This window comes from Ursus maritimus, unplaced genomic scaffold (assembly GCF_017311325.1).
Source record: "Ursus maritimus isolate PB19 unplaced genomic scaffold, ASM1731132v1 scaffold_8, whole genome shotgun sequence".
Lineage (NCBI taxonomy): Eukaryota > Metazoa > Chordata > Mammalia > Carnivora > Ursidae > Ursus > Ursus maritimus.
Window position 1 is genome coordinate 7,872,808 of NW_024426996.1, and position 14,264 is coordinate 7,887,071.

Consider the following 14,264-nt stretch of genomic DNA (forward strand, 5'->3'; position numbering starts at 1 on the left):
TTCAAACCTTCGTTTCTTAATCTATAGAAGACACACAATAATCTTCCTTTCATGATGTTTTGCAAGACTTAAATCAGGTAATATAGATTGGGAATGACCTGTATATGATTGAGTATGAAGATCAAAATATTGAAGACAAGGGCAAGAAGCAGAAAATGGACGCTACGGAGAACATGAGAAGAGTCAGAAGTAACGAAGTCACGACCACGTTAGAGCAGCAGCTCTCCAAGTGTGGACCCAAATCAGCAGCATCCAGCCTCATCTGGAACTTGTTAGAAATACAAATTATGTTCATATAATCAACAACGTTGGGGCTGTGGCCTAGCGATCTGTGTTTTAGCAGTCCTGCCAGGTGATGCTGATGGTGGCTCAAGTTTGAGAACCACTGAGTCGAGTGAGCCACAGCCTAGCTGAGGCAGTCCGGAGGGGCAGCTCATGAATTCTTTTAAGAATCACTATCACAAAAAACAAATAAACAACAACAACAAAAAGAAATAGCTATCAAGCACCAACTCTGTGGCAAGGATTGCTCTAGACCTTCAGGATATAGAAATTGTGTAATTTACTGTCAGTACTTATCGTGCACTTTTCCAGTCTCTTCTTTCCCAGTGGTTCTTCCTGGTTTTCCTCTAATATCAGTCCTTGGTGCTGGGCTCTCTTTTTGCTGCACATATTTTCTCTTGATTCCCCCCACCCCTTGTTGCTTTGTAATGATAAATCCTAAATCTGTATCTCTCCCCATCTAACCCACTCTACTGTCTCATACTTTCAACAGTTTTCAGATAGACCTCTTGCCATCACTACAAATTCAGCCTGTACCAAACAATAGCACACACTCCCTTTCCATACTGCTCTCCTTCCCACGTTCCTATTTACAACTTTCCAACTGAGTATATGGTATCATCGCTCTTTCAATTTTCCCCCTTTAGTCAGAGTGTATTGGTTAAGAGCGTAACCTCTGGAGCGAAGGTTGAAATCCCAGCTTAGCCATTTATTAACTGTAACTTGAGCAGTTTACTAATAGCACCGTTCTCTTAGGGTGTTGTGAGGATTAAAGGAGTTAGTCCATGGAAAACCTTAGAGGAGAAACACAAATAAATGTGCAATAAATGAATGTATTTTTACGGGTATTATTAATTCATTCTCCTCTGTTCCTTATATTCTCTAATACCTATTAGTTCTTTCTTCAGATTTGTTGTAAGGGACATTATAGTTGACTCTTCAATGTCTCTTCCATCCCATTAGACAGAGAGTCTAAGCTATAAGTATATATTCTTGTGGGAATCTGCTCTATCCAGGGGTAAACACATGACCTATGATGAACTTATTAAGCTGAAGGGATAGATTTATATTCATGCTTGAGAGGAGGGAGTTCTTCTTCTCCAGAAAAGAAACAGGGGAGCATGATACCCCTGTTGCTGCTATAAGCATCCTGTCAAGAGGCAGGTCAGCCTGAGGACAGTCCTATCTCACCCACTGAGGATGGATAGGTGGAGACGTGGAAGGAACTTGGTCTTTGGTCAGAGTCCTTCAACCAGTGCCTAAGTCTTTTATAATTAGTACCTTCTATCTATCAAATCGTAATTCTTATTATTTTCTCTCCTAAGTTTCACATTTATATTTAAGTTCCTGTCTAATAAAAAATGTCAAGTTTACTAAACCCAAGGCCAAAGTCTTAATTCTCCTGGCTTGTAACCTACTTCTGGCCCATGCTTGACCAGTTCAGGTAATGGAACCAACCACCATACACTTATTTGTTCAGAAGAAAAACTTATCTTTATTCCTCTGTTTACCTCACCCATCATGTCCATATCATTTGCCAGCCCTATCAGTTTTATAGCTATGATAGACTGGAACCTGTCACTTTTCACCATCATAATTATACCACTCTACACCTAGACATTGTTGCCTCTCTCCTGGATTACTGCCCTAGGTTCCTAACTGATGTTCCTACATTTACTCTTGCTCACTGTCTCTGCTGCCCTCCCTCTCTCTACCATACTTCCTTCTCTACCTTAACAGCTAGAGGGAATAACTACTCCTCTTTTTAAAACTTGCAACAGCTTGCCTTTGTTTTTTGGAAAAAATCTGTAGTGTTTATTATGCTTTTCTAGGTTCGACAATACTCTGGGTCTGACTAACTCTTTCCTTTCCTTTCACACTATTCTCTTGTCGCCCTGTCATGCTGGACTCCTTGCCATTCTTTAGATACTCCAAGCTGGTTCTCACTTCAGAGCCTTTACGTTTGTTTTACACAGAAATACTCTTCCTCTACATTTTACATTCAAGGTTGTCGTCAAATGTTGCTTCCTCAGAAAAATCTTTTGTGACCGTTCCCATCACTGATCTGTCTTTATTCTCCGTCCCCGTTAGGTTTTCTTCATAGCATGCTTTTCAATGTGAAATTATCCTATTTGTTGTCTTATTTATTCTGTCTTCTCCACCAACTCTTCAGTATAATGTAAGCTCCCAGAAAGCAATAACCTTGTTAATCTTGCTCACTATTTTTTTCTCTAGAAAAACAAAATAGTATGAAGCACTATGTAGTTGCTCAACAAATATTTGTTGATCAAGTGAATAAACATGAATCCTACTCTCTAATGTGTTACTTGCCTTAGTAATCACAAGTGAGAATAGGATTCTTCCCCCCTCAAACATTATTTAACAAGAATTTCTTGGATACCTCCTAAGAATATATTACCTATTCATAGAAGATTAAAAAAAGGAAGAATAAGAGAGGTTTTGCTATTCTTTTCAAGCTAAGAATTTAGAACGTATTTGAATGTCAAGGTATAAACATAAGAAATGAATAAAAAAGTGACATAGGTGGTAGAGAGAAGATAAAATACAGAAACACATTGAAGGGTCTGATGAGAGCTGACTTTGCCAGGGAGGACTTAAGCTGAGAATGGGCTACGAGCTGGAACCCACAGAACGTGTAAGATTTGAGTAGGTTTAGAAAGAAAGGAGTAACTGTGCTCTTAGGCACAACATGCTAAGGTTCAATTAGGTTTGTGACTGTGGAATGGAAAGGAGAGGAAAGCAAAAAAGGGACATTTGAAAGCAATTGGCCTCAACCTTTTCTTGTTTATGTCTTTGATTTCTCCATAAGCTATGTCTCTGGTTTTCGCTATCTTAATGGAGAATGTGCCCAAGTCTATATCCACTTCTCTAGCCTCTCCCTCAGGTTTCCACCCTGCATTATTGTTTGTCTGTTACAGTCTCTACATTTCCCTATATGAATGCATCATCCTCTGGTGCCTCAAACTCAACATGTCAAGACCCACATAGGTTCGAAATTAGTTCACTAGTACAACTGGTTTTACTCTCAAGCCAGTTTCCCTTCCTGGCTTCTCTTCTGTCATTTCCCCATTTCCCGGCCAGCAAGGCTAAGGATTTCATGTATGCTTGGTTCCGTTTTGCCCCATCTCTGTGTCTAGTTGATGGCCAACATTACCTTTAAAGCATCTCTCCCCTTCTTTCCATTTCCACTGCCTTCAGTCTACTTCAGGCATTTCACTTTTCCTAAATGATTCATTCACCCATTCATTCAATTAATACTTATCAAACATCTACTATGTGGTAGGCTTTCTTCTAAATGCTTGGATCACATCTTCAAATAAAGCAGAGAAAAAGCCCTGCCTTCCTGTACTTTATATTATAGATACAGCAATGGCTTCCTAACTGGTAGCCTTCCTTCTAGTCAATTCCTCCTTTATTTCGTTGCATACATTCTTTCCAGACTGATCAAAAAGCATACTACTGATTATAACTAGCCTTTCCCAAATTCTTCAGTGATTCCCCTGTCCTAAACCCACACAGCTTGGCCTGATATTCAGGACCCCCACGTTTTGCACTCTTCGATCTCATCAACCTTAATGAACTATTCCTGGCACTCTACTGAATATATTCTGGTTGGGAGGTAATTTGTTTAGCAAATTTCTCTGGTTGCTAAAAAAATAGAAAAGAAGAAATTCTCATTAGTAAAATTCATGTTGATTAGTTCAAAGAACATGAGAATTTGTGTAGAAGGACCATGCTTACTTTTATGGTGAGTGCTATAGATATCTTGGTTAAGGAATGGAAAAAAGCCCCCAGAAAATTGATAAAAATCGTTTAAGTACAAAAATGTAACTTATTTTGGAAAAGACAGAAAACCTCAGCAGAACAGAAAGTCTATCATATCTTTTTCAGGTTGCTGGCTCCTCCCATCATATCTCCATGTCTGGCCCTGGAACATTGGTAAGAATATCATGAAGGCAACAATTTTTTTTTAATGATTTTTTATTATATTATGTTAGTCACCATACAGTACATCCCCGGTTTCCGATGTAAGGCTCGATGATTCATTAGTTGTGTATAACACCCAGTGCACCATGCAATACGTGCCCTCCTTACTACCTATCACCGGTCTATCCCATTCCCCCACCCCCCTCCCCTCTGAGGCCCTCAGTTTGTTTCTCATAGTCCATAGTCTCTCATGTTTCATTCCCCCTTCTGATTACCCCCCCTTCTTTATCCCTTTCTTCCCCTACCAATCATCCTAGTTCTTATGTTCCATAGATGAGAGAAATCATATGATAGTTGTCTTTCTCTGCTTGACTTATTTCACTTAGCATTAGCTCCTCTAGTGCCATCCATGTTGTAGCAAATGTTGAGAACTCGTTCTTTCTGATAGCTGAGTAATATTCCATTGTATATATGGACCACAACTTCTTAATCCAGTCATCTGTTGAAGGGCATCTCGGCTCCTTCCACGATTTAGCTATTGTGGACATTGCTGCTATGGACATTGGGGTGCATATGGCCCTTCTCTTCACTACGTCTGTATCTTTGGGGTAAATACCCAGTAGTGCAATCGCTGGATCATAGGGTAGCTCAATTTTTAACTTTTTAAGGGACCTCCACACTGTTTTCCAGAGTGGCTGTACCAACTTGCATTCCCACCAACAATGTAGGAGGGATCCCCTTTCTCCACATCCTCTCCAACAATTGTTGTTTCTTGGAAGGCAACAATTTTTATATACATACTCTGAGGTCAGTTATATATAAAATAAAAATGTTGGATTTCAATTATTTGCAATAGTTACGAACACTATTTCAAACATAAATAGCTTCATAAGATGACAGTTGTAAAACGGATTATTAAGAAAAAAGCAAATGTACACTTTGAGGTGTATCTATCTGTCTCTTTTTGAAGTTGGTGCTAAAGCAGGAAATTATGTTCATTAAGACAAAAATCATTAGTGCTTCTGTTAGACTTGTCATTCTGGGCTGTGTGAACTCATAAATGTCATTCCACATGGAAACTGTATATTTTTATCTTAGCCATATTTTGTTCTAAAAACAGTAGGTTCTATTTCAAATTAGGAAGAATTTGACATGTGAATAGACAATCTGACCAAGTATAATGTTAGTTTTTTTTTTTTTTTGAGCTTCCCAAAGAACTATGAAATGAGATAGATAAGAGGTGATTATGGATTACACCAATTAAAAAGTCATGATGAATGAAAACTTCTATGAAGTAAGAATTGAAGTTTTGGTCTAGTACGGTCTTAAGCTGTTTGTAACAAAAGAGGGTAAGAGAGAGAAAATAACTACAGTATCCTCCTCAGCTTTTCGTTTTCAACCCTTTTATTGTTTCCTTCTGATCACCTGGTACAAGACAGCTTCAATTTCAAATGGATCTGCCCACTCATGGTAAAGGAGGACTTTCGCTGTTGGCGTGCTGTTTAAGCCTCTGGAAATCACCTGTAGGCATTTCAGTGTGCAAGAAAGTGGCTACCTGAGCGGGCATGAAGACAGTTTGGATGCTTGTTATCCCGGGGGCACACCGGTGCATGTGCTCAGAGCTATGATAGTAGGAACTCTGGTAGCATCGTGTAGGACAGCATGGGTTCAAACCTGGCTTTGCTACTTATTAGCTTTATGACTTTGGAAAACTGAAAATATTTTCTTTGACTCAGTTTCCTCCTCTGTAAAATGAAGCTACTCATAGTATTAACCTCATAAGTGTATTGTGAAGATTAAATGACTTAATATAGTTAGGGAACTTGGAATAGTACCTGGCACACAGTATGTCTTCAGTGATCATTAACTATTATTTTAGGCTACAATATAACTTCTCTGTAAGTTAGGGATAACACAATCCATAGCATCTTACCCGTTATTTGTGCTACTTTTTCTGCATATCTATAAAGTAATGATGATTTTTAAATAGGTGTTCTAGTCATGTCGATGGCCCTGTTAAACATATTTGCTAGCACTCCTGCTCCTTTAGAGTAGACATAAAACATTTATTTTACTAGTAAATTCTAGGGATACAAAACTGATTTTTTAAACGAAGAGAATGGCAGAACGGGTAGGGGTGGAACCCTGGACTGGGAGACTGGATTTGTGATGCCCAGGGCATGTTCTGACCTACATTGCTTGTTTGTTTCTTGACCTAAGTTTCAACTCTGGGCAGGTAACCCAACTTCCCTTCTCGATTTTTACATTTGTAAAATTAGTGAATTCTTCTAAATGCATGCCAAAGCCGCATTCCTATCTCTCCTTCTATGGTTGTTCCTTCTATCAACATAATTATCATGCAAGCCCACGTGCTTGTTCCCATGCTGTTACCGTTCTTACAATATTTTAAGGGTCTATTAAAAAAGAACCACATTCGCTGATTACCCTCAACGACATCAAATTTTCCCTTTAAAAATTATGTGGGGCTAAGTCTGGCGAGTAAGATGAGTGCTTTGAATAGAAAAATGTGATGTAAGTATAATAGAGTTATACTAGAATTCTATAGTATTTCTGAGAGAGGCTTATAATTGACTCTCAGGCGTGTGTGTGTGTGTGCAACGTGTACTTTCAAGTGCAACACACATTTGTAGCTTTAAGTTCTGAAATGTTTTGTTAAAAACTCAGCCTTTAGTCACACCTACTTTATACCACTATAATAACTATGCTTTTTGTAAAACAACTGCTTTTTGAATGAAATCATACTTACTAAGATCTAGAAACAGCCCAAATCGTATAAAATAATGAAAGGCTGATCCGACTTCTTGCCAAGCGGCTTGGTCTAATGTCGTGGGCTCATTATTCAGCTGAAATATTGCTCTGCACATCACACTAGTCATTTATCTTCCCTGTACCTCAGTACTTTCTTTCAGAAAAGTCTAATAAAGATGGTTGTTTATAGAAAAGTACTCTTGTACCTTGGATGAAGTATTCCCCAAATGCCGTATGATGCAAGTACAAGGAAAATAGAATCTTGTAACACTTCAAAATCTGCTCCATGGGATTGCATTGTCTGGTGGTTGGGATTGTGTTCAGCTTTGAGAATGCTGTCTGCTCCTTGAGAGTAAAGCTGGGCAATTTTCTTAAAATTTGGCTACTGCTTTACAAGATTAGTAAAACTAATCTTAAATCATACAGGGCCCATCTGATGAATATTTTTGAAATATTTACATATGGGAAACATCAACAATTGTACTTACACCCCATATTAATTAGGCCAAATGCTGAAACAAATGTAAATTACTTAGGTTCTTCATTAGAACCATTTACTGGTTAAAATATGTTGTTATTTTAAATAAAAATATATGTACAAATATATGATTATTTTATTCTACTCCAGTCTCTATTTGAAAGTGAATCTTTCATGTCCTCTTGCTTTTTTTTGCAACTCCTGAAACATTTTTCTTTATTACTGTATATAAACATGACCATCTGAACTGTCTTGTTTTCTCGATCCAGAAAAGAAAATGTGGATGTGATGAAACCTGTTGGTTTCAGTGGTGTGTGTGTGTGTGTGTGTGTATTTTCTAAAATTTATTTACATATTTATTTTTTAAAATAGTATCTGATGTGTGAGACAGAAGAATACCACAAGGGATATGTTAATGTAATTTGAGCAACTATAGAACAAAAGTCTGCAAGCTGAAAAGTTGTTTGAAATAAATATCCCCTGGGTAGTGAATTACATTTTTTAAAACTCATCATCACTTTTCTAGAAATCATTTTCCAGTTGGTTTTTCCTGGAGGTGAAATTGAGCTGATGCAACACTTGCAATAAGTAACTGAAAAGGAAAAATCAGAGTTGGAAGGAGAATGCAAGAGAAAGCTGTTGTGAGCACTTGAATCTGACACCCTTTCCCTTACAGGATCCTGGGTCCTCTCATTTCCACCAACTCCTCTCTATCCCTCTTCAAATGGTACCTTTTTTCTAATCATTTCTCCTCAGTCTCATTGAGGATATTCTCACTGCTTCACAGCTGGAACACTACAACAGCCTTGTAATGCTTTTCTCAATTAAGCTCTGTCTTGTTTAACCCAACACCTTGGATCCCTCAAATGCTCCTGTGTCCAGATGTTCTCCCCAGAGCCTCACAAAGCTGGTGTGGGGTCCTGAGTGAGGACACAAGCCCCAGCCTGGGTTTGAGTCCTAGCTCCACAAGTCATTACTGTGTGACTTTGGTGAGATACTAAGCTCCGAGTCTCAGCTTCCTCAAATTTATAAAATGCAATGAATAAATGCCCACTTTGCAGAGTTGTGGCAAGTACTATATGAAATACATTAAATATTCAGCATAGTAGGTACCTAATAAATAGCAGATATCAGTACCCTGGTGTGTCACATTTAATTTTAGCTTCTCTACTGTATTCACCTGCCAATATTCTCTTCAGTCAAATCGTTCCTTCTCATTGTCCTTTCAACACAAGATGGCTTCTTATTTTGATGATTTCCTCATGTTTTCCTGAGTACCTTACCCGGACCTGTCTCCATATTCAAATTCTCCTTATCCTTGAAGCTTCTAGCTCAAGTCTAATAAAATCTTTCTTTTCTACTCAGCAATGATTTCCTTTCATCTAATTTTTTTTCAGCATCTATTATCCATACCAGTTTAATGTGTAAGTTCATATTGCTTAATGTTTACATAGGTATCTTGATAATGTCACTCGTACTCTCAGAGCCAAGGGACAGTATATATTTTGTATGTCTAAAGGGAAAACAATCATTTAACTTCTGATTATAAGCGTCTATGTGAGAGCTCCTTCCAGCTAACTGAGTGCAGAGGTTAAGCCAGTTGTTGACCGATTTTGGAACTGCTAACTGGGCAATCAGCTTTTTTCTCTTTCTGAAGAGGGAACAAAGTGGTTTAAAAGTACCTCATTCTTATTTTGAATAAAAGGATTAGGGCTCTGTGGTTTCCAGTTAAAGGAATCTTTCCTAACTTCCTTATGGGAATGAAAGCATAAAAGTTCTTATAGCAGGGAGTTGGAAAGAAAGGTAGACATGTTCTGTGTTTATTTTCTTTTTTCTTCTGAGTTTTTATTGTTCATTATATAAAAAATTGGAGAAACCAAGAAAGAAAAATTATTACGATAAGAGAAAATAGAAGACTTTTTCTTTTTATACTAACAAGCACAAAGAATAGGTATTTAATTTATTGAGATATAAGTAAATGGGATGATCTTTGATCAAAAAGTTAGGTAGATCTTTTTTCATCAAGTCTTGTCACTCTGTGCTGGCATGAAGGTAGCCATTAAAGATGTAGAGACATACGCCTGAACCGAAGGGGCTTACCAACATGAGGCAGGACCCAAGAATGAAACTGTAAGAAGTATTAAGACAGAGGTAGAGAAAAGGATCTCATATGCTTTTTCTGAATCTAGATAGCAATCAGACATGGAAAAGAAAAAAGAAGCATTCAAATTGGTAAGGCAAAGTAAAACTGTCACTATCTGCAGATGACACGGTGCTATATATAGAAAACCCTAAAGATTCCACCAAAAAAACTATTAGAACTAATAAATATATTCAAAGGATACAAAATCAATGTACAAAAATATTTTGCATTTCTATACACTAATAATAAACTAGCCAAAAAAATTAAGAAAACAATTCTATTAACAATTACATCAAAAAGAATAAAATACATAGGAATAAATTTAACCAAGGAGGTGAAAGACCTACACTGTGGAAACTATAAGACATTGATGAAAGAAATTGAAGATGGCACAAATGGAAAGATACACCACCAACATGGACTGGAAGATTAATATTGTTAAAATGTTCATACTACTCAAAACAATGTACAGACTTGACATAACCTCTATCAAAATACCAATGGCATTTTTCACAGAGCAAATAATCCTAAAACTTGTAAGGAATCACAAAAGACCCCAAATAGCCAAAGCAGTCTTGAGAAAAAAGAACAAGGCTGGAGGTATCACACGCCCAGATCTCAAACAATACTGCAGACCTATAGTAGTCAAACCAGTATGGTGCTAGCACACAAATAGACACATAGGTCAATGGAATAGAATAGAGAGACCGGAAATAAGCCTATGCTTGTATGGTCAATTAATCTACAACAAAGGAGGAAAGAATATACAATGGGGAGAAGACAGTCTCTTCAATAAATGGTGCTGGGAAAACTGGACAGCTACATGCATAACAACAAAACTCGACCACTTTCTCATACCGTATACAAAAATAAAGTCAAAATGGATTAAAAACTTAAATGTAAGACTTGAAACCATAAAAATTCTGGAAGAAAAACGTAAGTAGTAAACTCTTGGATATCTTTTAGCAATTTTTTTTTTTTTGAATCTGTTCTCCTCAAGCAAGGGCAACAAAAGTAAAAATAAACAACTGAACTACCTTAAACTGAAAAACTTTTGCAGTGAAGGAGTCTGTCAACAAAACAAAAAGGTAATCTACTAAATGGGAAAAGAGATGTGCTAATGATATATCTGATAAGTGGTTAATATTAAAAATATGTAAAGAACCTATACAACTCAACACCAAATAACTTGATTAAAAAATGGGCAGAGAAGGGGCGCCTGGGTGGCACAGCAGTTAAGCGCCTGCCTTCGGCTCAGGGCGTGATCCCGGCGTTATGGGATCGAGCCCCACATCGGGCTCCTCCGCTAGGAGCCTGCTTCTTCCTCTCCCACTCCCCCTGCTTGTGTTCCCTCTCTCGCTGCCTGTCTCTATCTCTATCGAATAAATAAATAAAATCTTTAAAAAAAAAAAATGGGCAGAGGACCTGAACAGACCTTTATTTTTTTATTTTTAATTTTTAGAAGACATATAGATGGCCAACAGACATGAAAAGGTGCTCAACATCACTCATCATCAGGGAAATGCAAATCAAAACCACAATGAAATACCACCTCACACCAGTCAGAGAGGCTGGTATCAAAATGTCAAGAAATAACAAATACTGGTGAGGATATGGAGAAAAGGGAATTCTTATACACTGTTGGTGGGAACGTAAATTAGTGCAGCCACTGTGGAAAACAGTGTGGAGGATCCTCAAAAAATTAAAATAGAAATACCCTACAACCCAGCAATTCCACTTTTGGATATTTAACCTAAGAAACCAAAACCATTAATTCAAAAAGATACACGTATCCCTATGTTTATTATAGCATTATTTAAAATAGCCATGATGTGGAAGCAACCTAAGTGTCCACTGATAGATGAATGGGTAAGGAAGATGGGGCATATATACATAATGGAATACTACGCAGCCATAAAAAAGAATTCAATCTTGTCATTTGTGACAACATGGATGGACCTAGGGGATATTACTCAAAGTGAAGTAAGTCAGACAGAGAGAGAAAAATGCCATATGCTTTCACTTATATGTGGAATCTAAAAAGCAAAACAAATAAGACAAAACAGAAAGAGACTCATAAATACAAGGAATAAACTGGTGATTACCAGAGGGGAGGTGGGTGGAGGGATGGGTGGAACAGGTAAAGGGGTGGAGAGGTACAGTCTTTCAGGTATAAAATAAGTCATGTGGATGTAAAGTGTAGCGTAGGGAGTATAGTCAATAATATTGTAATAACATTGTACCGTGACAGATGGTAATTATACTTACTGTGGTAAGCATTTCATAAAGTACATAAATGCTGAATCATTATTAATACATCTGAAACTAGTATAATATTGTATGTTAATTAAACTATACTAAAAAAATGCATGCCTGGCCCTTCCAGGTTATTCTGGAAATTAGGGCCTTGGAAAAACAAAAATGAAGTGAAGCATAGATATTTTAACAGTTAACAATGCAAAAGGAAGAAACAACAACAGAATAGGCTGCATTCAAGGAATTCAAAAGTAATTAAATAAAAGTAGTCATTTATGGGCCAAAAATGAAAGTATTTCATATATCAAGGATTACAATTAATTCTATTCTGTGCCCCTAAGAGGAGAGGGAGGGGCAGAGAGAGAGAGAGAGAGAGAGAGAGAGAAAGGCAATCCCCAAGTACTTATTTGAAATACAGATTGTTAAAAGTGTATGACAATTTCTGGAGCCATCCTGTCTGGACTTGAATCTCAGCTCTAATACTCAGTAGCTTTGTGAACTGGGAAAAATTACTTTACCTCATCATGTCTCAGTTTCTGTGTCTATAAAATGAGGATAATAATAGTACTTCCCTCACAGACTGTTAAATGTAAGAACTCAAAATGTGGCACACGGTAACATGATATAGTCTTTTTTTTTTTTTAAGATTTTATTTATTTAATTTTGCACATGTGAGCGCAAGAGAGAGAGACAGAGAGCGCTTGCAGGAGAGAGCACAAGTTGGGGGGAGGGCGGAGAGGGAGATGCAGACTCCCCACCAAGCAGGGAGCCCGAGGGGGGACTTGATCCCAGTGCCGTGAGATCATCACTTGAGCTGAAGGCATATGCTCAATGGACTGAGCCACCCAGGTGCCTGATACAGTCTGTTTAATATGATTCTTATATACTTTTAAAAAAAGTTGAGGGAAGACAGGGTGCATGACGATGAGAAAACTGGACGTGGATTTAGGACTCTTGAAATTTTTTTCACTTTTATTGCTCTTTGTGATTCTAAGTAATTTACTCCTTTGGACTAGTTCCCTCCTTGATAATAAAGGAAGTATTGATCATTCCATTTGTAAAAATTCTGAAAATCTGTGACTAAATTGAAGTATTACTTATGCATCTGTACCAATATCATGAATCCAACAAAATAATCATTCAATTTGAAATACATCCTTGTTTTTGTGACTAGGGGGTTCATTCCTAAAGTTTAGGGATAGAAGCCAATAGGCAAAAAGAGATTTTTTTAATCGATGAAGTATAAAATTAAACTCATAAATTAATTATTCCTTGATATCCACTAAGATTTACGAACAAAGATGAGATCATACTAAATGTTCAATAAATATTTTTATCACATTTTTAGTTTTATGAATAGTTAAGATTCTAAAATCAACACCAGAGTTTACTTTATTAAAAGCATAATGATATCACTGAAAAACTCAGCTCTCTTCTACTCTTAAATGTTTTTAATTAACAACTTTTGACTTAATAATTCTTGTATACAAAGAACTATTACAAGACAATGGCCACATAAACATCTGATGAACAGTGTTGGAGAATTCACTGCAAACGTTATTCACCACACTAGAACTCTGACCTATCTGATGGGATTGTATAAATACTTTAGCTTCTGCTCCCAAGTTATCTAGAATTTATGCACACCAAGGAAACAAAATTCCTCTATCCAAATCTATGATTATATATACTGTAGCACTTACTGGTCTTTAAAAGTCATTCCTGCGTGTGCAAGTGTAAAAGTGAATATATTCCTACAGCCCATGTTTCTGATGCCTAACCTAACGCTTGCCAAATCTCAGGCCATCTACTCAGTGAATGCATCCATGGTATAACAGTTGTGCAGTAATATGCAAGTGTGTAATAAGCAAATGTACAACATTTCATATGATTGCTCTGGAGTGTCATTAAAGGATATAGGCATATAAGATACTGGGCAGATGGTAGATGATACATGTAGCTACCATATCAGCATATAACGTTTATTTTATATATTAATATTTATTACATATTTAAGTACTTTAATGTTTGTACGTTGTGGTATAGATATATAGTAACCTAAGAAATAGTGTTTACTACATAAAAATCACGCTGGGGGTGCCTGGGTGGCTCAGTCGGTTAAGCACCCGACTCTTCATTTTGGCTCAGGTCATGGTCTCAGGGTTGTGAGAGATCGAGCCCTTCATCGGGCTCTGCGCTCAGCACAGAGTCTGCTTGAGATTCTCTCTCTCCCCCGACCCTCCCCTTGTTCCCACTCTCTCTTTCTCTCTAAATAAGTAAATAAATAAATCAATAAATAAAATCTTCCACTAAAAAAAATCACCCTGAATACTTTCATTTTCATTGAAAGTAATTACAGTAGCAATCAGTGATCCAGCGTAATCAAGG